The sequence below is a fragment of the Miscanthus floridulus genome, chromosome 19 (assembly GCF_019320115.1).
Source record: "Miscanthus floridulus cultivar M001 chromosome 19, ASM1932011v1, whole genome shotgun sequence".
NCBI lineage: Eukaryota > Viridiplantae > Streptophyta > Magnoliopsida > Poales > Poaceae > Miscanthus > Miscanthus floridulus.
In genome coordinates, this window is record NC_089598.1 from 53,992,583 (window position 1) to 53,998,997 (window position 6,415).

The 6,415-nt window shown below is 40.0% G+C and overlaps 1 non-coding gene across 1 annotated transcript; it reads left to right on the plus strand.

The window, feature by feature from the left end:
- The first annotated feature begins 6,094 nt into the window (after positions 1-6,094).
- LOC136530031 (small nucleolar RNA R71) lies at positions 6,095-6,201 on the plus strand. Its single transcript, XR_010777540.1, has one exon. It is a non-coding gene; the product is annotated as a small nucleolar RNA R71 (small nucleolar RNA).
- Positions 6,202-6,415: the final 214 nt, after the last annotated feature.

Genomic DNA, 6,415 nt, shown 5'->3' on the forward strand with positions numbered 1-6,415 from the left:
AGTATATTTGAAACTATATTTAAATTTGATTGGAATTTGGATTTGAAAATGTGTTTAAGAAAAAAAGAAAGGATGTTTTTTCTCACTCTTCTCCCTCTCTTCCGCGTAGCCCAGCAAGCCGCATCAGCCCAGCTGCCCTGCATCGCGTCTCCCCATGCGCCGACCGAATCTATGCACAACGTTGCCGCGCTGTCCCTCTCTCCGTGCTCTGTCTCTTTGACTGCCCAGCCCTGCGCTCTGTACCACTGCCACCTCGGGCCCGCTTGTCAGCCGTCTTCTATCTCCCACTCGTGCCCGAGCTAGACACCGCCGCCGGTAACTCCGCGTCCACGCCGTCACCTCCCTTGCCTTGCACCCCATGCCGCTCCACACCATAAATAGTAGTTGCTCGTGCCGCGCCACCATCCCATCAAGACCCTAGTCGCGTGTGCCACCATCGCTCGAGCCACAGCAGCCGCAGAACCCTAATCCACCGCCGCCGCTTTGATGTCCGCCGTTGTTGTTCTTCTGCCACCGTAACCACATCCCTGAGCTTCACAAGCTGGTAAGGAGTACACCGGTACCTCCCTTGCTCTCTCCCTCCCTTCCTCTTGCGTAAACACGCTTGTTGGAGCAACGGCGATGACTCGAGCCACCTAATCGAGCTCGGCACTGCCTCCACTTGTTCGTGGCCTTTTCCGATCCCTGCTTTGAGTTCACTGTACTCCTCTCTCCCTCCCCATGCTTTTTATTTGGACCAATGATTCTCGGAGTCGCTGTATCGACGAACTCCGGCGAGGTCGGGCCGATTCCGACCATGGCACCGCCGCGCACAGCGCCACTCCGACGACCCCATCTCCCTCTCTTCTATCTCAGTCGTCCAATCTCAATCCAACGATCCAGATCACGCGATACCCTTTTGTCTGACAAATTTTCAAAAGGCCCCCCACAAGATTTTAAGTTCTAACCGTCGTCCCTGCAATTTTGTTAAAGAGCCCTTGTCTTTTGATAAAATAGTGTCTGCAGTCCTTGGCCGGTTTAAAATCAGATTTTATTTATTTTAAATTTGAAAATCAAGTTTCATCTATTTACAAAATTGCCACTACCTTCGGTAGGCCCTATCTTCTCCGTTTTAACTCCGATTTGACCCATTCAAGTTGTGTTATATTCGTAACGACATAATCTACACATTAGTATCAATGTTTTCTAAGTCAAGAGCTCGAGAATTTTATGGTTTAATGCCTAACTTGAATAATGATTATGCAATTGGATTTTTTTAATTAAAAGCAACTTAGGCTTTTTACCTCTGTCTTTTGTAAATAAAATAAGATTAAATCTTATATTGGTTTTCTAATACAAATATAATTTGGCTTAAAACAATTTAGATATTTCTCTTAAGTATCTTATACATGTTTTATAATTAAAATAAATGAAGCCTATAGTTTTCTTTTTAAAACAAATCTTTCGGTAGTTGTATCTTTTTCACCGTAGCTCCGATTAGCATGCTTTTCACGTCTGTGTGATTGTAGCAACGCGTAGATTTGATTTCAAATTCTTTTTGACTGATTGGTGTATTGTTCTAATATAGTTATGTTTGAATGCTATGCATGTTTGTTCGGATGCTTGTGTGGATCTTAATGATCTTGTCCAGTCGGTGAGTTTTACGTGGTGATCAAGAAGCAGTTCTTTGGAGGCTACGAATCAATAGAAGAAGGATCTAAGTTTAAGGCAAGTATAGCATGTGACCATCCTTGTTATCTATTCACCTTTAATCACTTAATTCATATTGCATGTGTCTACCTTGTTGCCAATAAGGATATCCTAGATATTTGATATCTTGTACCTTGACACCATGGGTGATTATGCATTAGGTAGTATGATGCTAGTGCTCAATTAAAGACCATGATCTTGTAACTTGACTAATGGAATATGCAATAAACACTAAAAGATGTTTTTAGCAACATGGAACAAGGGGGCTAGAGCATTGGGCTATTTTATGGTGCTCTAGATTCCTCTCCATAAGGACTTATCTGTAAGTGATCATCCGGGACTTATAGTACAACTATGAGGGCTACATGGCTCTAGCTTTAGTCAAGTATGAGGACCTTTTCTAGCTTTTTAGTGGTTACCTTTATGGCGCAAGAGGAGATCCGACAGGTATGACCTTTGCCTGCTAGGTTGAGTGCATTTTGGTTTCTTAACCTTTTGTCAATCACTCCTTGGAGGGGAGTTCATGCTTATTGATGGGGAAACCTAGCGGCCCTAACTTGTTAGATGAACCTTTAAAAGGCTTCATAGTGAACGCTGCTGACCTTCCTTGGTAGTGGGTAAAGAGGCTGATCACCTTGGGCAAAAGGGTAAATCACGACTCATAGTGAAAGTGTACAACCTCTACAGAGTGTAAAACTGGCATATCAGCCGTGCTAATGGTCACAAGTGGCCTTGGAACCCTTACGGAATAGATGATGAACACAGATGATACTGATGATGAAGATACTTACTAATGATTACTGTTTATGCTATTCATTATTCATGTTTACCTGATCATGTGTTTATATGGGCTTGTGAATAAACTTGTTGCCACCCAATTGCTAAAAGATAACTCATTAAAAGCTAATCGCAGTTAAACCAGTGTTAGCCTTTTGAGCCTCATGAACCCCATATTATATTTGTTGAGTACGACATGTACTTACACTTGCTTTATTTTTCAATTATTTGGATAAAAATCTCGGATGGGTACCAGATTGCTAGAGTTTAGAGGAATTAGGCTTGTGATCAACCAGTTAGTTGTCCCTATGGAAGTGGAGTCTTCACTTAAAGATCGGAGTTGTCTTTCCGTTGTTGGCTATCTAAGGTTATATCATTGATACTAAGTACATTATATGTTGAGCATTGTCCTTCGATATTATCCTTATTTGTAGCTATATGTGAGATTTGACTTCCTGGGCTCACATATAGTGTGTATCTAGTTTTATTCTTAAAATCGGGTGCTATAGAAACCTCCCAAACCGACCTAGCGCATTGATGATACTGCCAGAGGAAGCTAGACCCGGTTGGCAAAGGCAGGGGTGTGGGCACACCCTAGTGGAGCTACCTCACCACCACCTTCTACTGCTCAGTTTCTAAGTGTGTCTGGGCTGCTTCCTCGCTAGTGGTTGGCCCAGATTGGATGTTTGGATGGGCCTTCTTCTCATTTCTTTGCTTTGCGCTTTGTTTGATGGCGTATTCGACTATAATTCCCTTGTATTCAAGTATGTGTCCTGTAAAACATTGATTCTCCAATACAAGTGAAAATATATCAATATGAATAACATATGTGTGTAAGTTATGCTAGTTCTCCTCTTTTTGTATCTTATTCGATGGTCGAATTTGGTCGATAAGGAACGCCAACAAGATCCCCCAAGCTTACCCCTTGCTCATCCCGTGCAAGAGCTAAGACATTGGTTGTTGATCAGGTGTTGATGTAATGCCGATTACAATTCACAAGTACCCTGTTTATAACAAAGTATTCTTCCTTGATTCAAATAAGTCAGCATTTTATCCACCCTTTTACCTTAATCCTTGTGGGGCTTGTTGTTTTTCCAAGTCTTGGGTGGTTGCAAGATAGAACGGTCTCATAGAACCGCTAGTCATTCATTCCTTGATCAACTTTCTTTCTGGAGGTTTTTAAGAGTTTTGTAAAATAAAAAGTAAGTTCCTCAAATGATTCACTCAATTGCTCAAATGTGTATGTTCCTCACCAAAGGTTTGATATTGCCTTTCTTTTGATCCTACATTATAATAGGCCTTTTGTGGAGTTTTAGGTAGGGATGAAAGAGAGGCATACTTGCATCACATAATATTGCTAAGTCAAAAACCGGATCCAAGGAGATACAAGTCATACACTTTGATCAAGAAGTGTGCAAGTGTGTGGAATTTTGAAATCTTCTTATTTCTAAATATTTTTGTACACCTTTGAACATGACTCTCTCTCTTTTTGATGGTTGCCTTTGAAAGTAAGGGCTACCTTTCTCTCTTCTCTTTTTTTCATGCTTTTTAGCATTGGATTTTTTTTCTCATGCTCTTTGGCATGCCTTTTTTTTCTCTCATGCCCTTTGGCGTGGATTTCTTTTCTTTCTCTCTTTTTTTAGCATAGCCCATACTCCTTTTTTGCATATGAAAACTTTTAGAGAGAAACTCAGGTAAAAAATGAATGGAGTATTTATTCGGTGGATGGAAAAACATGTTTTTGCATAACTCTCAGTGTAAGAGTTAACATTTTATTTGTGGGTGTATGTGAATCTTGATCATGGGTGCATGACAAGAATCTCAATAAGGTTCACAAACAATTTGACAAAGCTCAACATGATAATAGGTAGCATATGACTAAGGTTTTATATTTGTATTTGTGTCATATGGCCTTGGTAGGAAATGCTATCACTGAGAAACTTTTCAAATTTTATAATTTTGGAAATAAAACTTTGGATGTCAAGTTTCTCTTGGAACAAAGTCACAGCAAATTCTATTTGCACCATATCATAACTCGCAACAATTTAGAAAAGGATCATACAATTGCAACCCACAAGTTTCAAGTTTTAGGATGAGACATTTTTAGCCAACAAACTTAAATCATGGAGAATACTAAGTTATAAACTAGGCACAAATGAATTATAAGACAAAGCAACTATTCATCATTTCAATGAGGGAGAAACTAAACATTCTTACTTACATATGTAGAGTGGAATAAATATTATTGTTTATTATTATTATTATTTATTTATTTTTAACATTTATTTAATTAAGGTTCACCAGATAAAATTTCACCTCTATTGTCATCTCAAAGACTTACCCTCATGAAGTTGATAAATTCCTACAAGGGTTAGTCCACATAATCAACCAAAATCTACACTAGCAGTTTTGATTCAATAACCAAACTAGACACCATGTCTAATTTGATCAAGATAGGCTATTTAACCTAAGCACCATGCTTACATTAAAAAGCCTATAGAAGTATGGTCATTACATCCAAACTTCAAACTAAGCACCATGCTTAATTTAAAAAGATGTAAAATCAAAACTTCCAAACCAAAGCATGTTGGCATAGACAGAGGAAGCATGAAAGGATAAACAAGATTTATCCAACGGAGGTGAAAACATTGAATAGTGAACAAAAGGACTATAAGTTTTTATTTATTTCTCTCTTTTTTAGGCAAGGTAATGGAAAGCGGTGATAGTGCAAGTTACATGTTACCTTGTTGGGGTTCTCCCCCAAGATAGCTCAAAGCCTATGGTGCAGGGTTGTATCCCTATGCTTTTTAGCTCTTCCTGCATGGTTAGGATATGGTAGATCACGAGTGGACTTACCATCCCTCATGATTACTGCATTGATATTTTCAAATGAAATCTCGGGGTGCCCCGGGATCTTTTCAAAATCATATGCATGAATTGTAGCAGCAATTTAAGCTAGTTGGGTTTCAAACATTTTATTAAGGCTTAGTTGATTTTTGAAGGAAAAGTGTAAGCCTTCTAAATTTGAATTAATGTTTTAAAAATTTCATCGTTAGAGGCAAGTTTCTTTGTCAAGTTTTCATTTATTTGAGCTTGCCCTAACACAAGATCTATCAAGGAAGGTTGATTTGTAAAATTTGAATTGTAATTGGAATTGAAGTTCAAGTTACCTTCTTTGAATGGTGGATGTGATTGGTTGTTCCACCCGTTATTACCTCCTTGTGGCCGAAACCAATTGTTGATGTAGGTGTCATACTCACGGGTCTCATGGCAATTATTACCTAAATGTCCACTTTCATCCCAGACCTCGCATGTGATATGCAAGTCCATGGCCTTGATGGTGCCGTACATTGTTTCCTTCTTATGGGTATGCTCATCAAGCCTTTTTATCAGGAGGTCCATTTTTGTGGCAAGCATATCCGTCTCCTTCATGGTATGCATGCCTTTTTGTTGTTCATCTTGGAGCCTCTCATCACCCCACCCTTGATTGGACACCATTTTCTCAATGAGAGCCATAGCTCCATTGATGGTGAGTGAGAGGAAGGCTCCTCTAGCAGCAGCATCAATGTGTCCTCTTGACATGGGGGTTAACCCATTGTAGAAGTTTTGGAGGACTAGCCAATTTTTCATTTGATGGTGTGGGCAGGCAAGGATGTTTTCTTACAGCCTCTCCCATGCCTCGGGGATGGATTCCATAGTATTTTGCTAGAAACTTGAAATTCTCCTCCGCATGGCATTGGTTTTGCCAATGGGGAAAAATTTCATGAGGAATGCTGTGGAACACTTGTTCCATGTGCTGATAGCTTCCTTCTCCTTGTAGAACCACTGTTCTACCTTCCCCACGAGGGAGAAAGGAAACAGACGGAGCCTGATGACGTTTGGTGCAACATCCTTGATGACAATGGTGTTGCACAACTCAAGGAAGTGTTGAAGGTGGGCATTGGCGTCC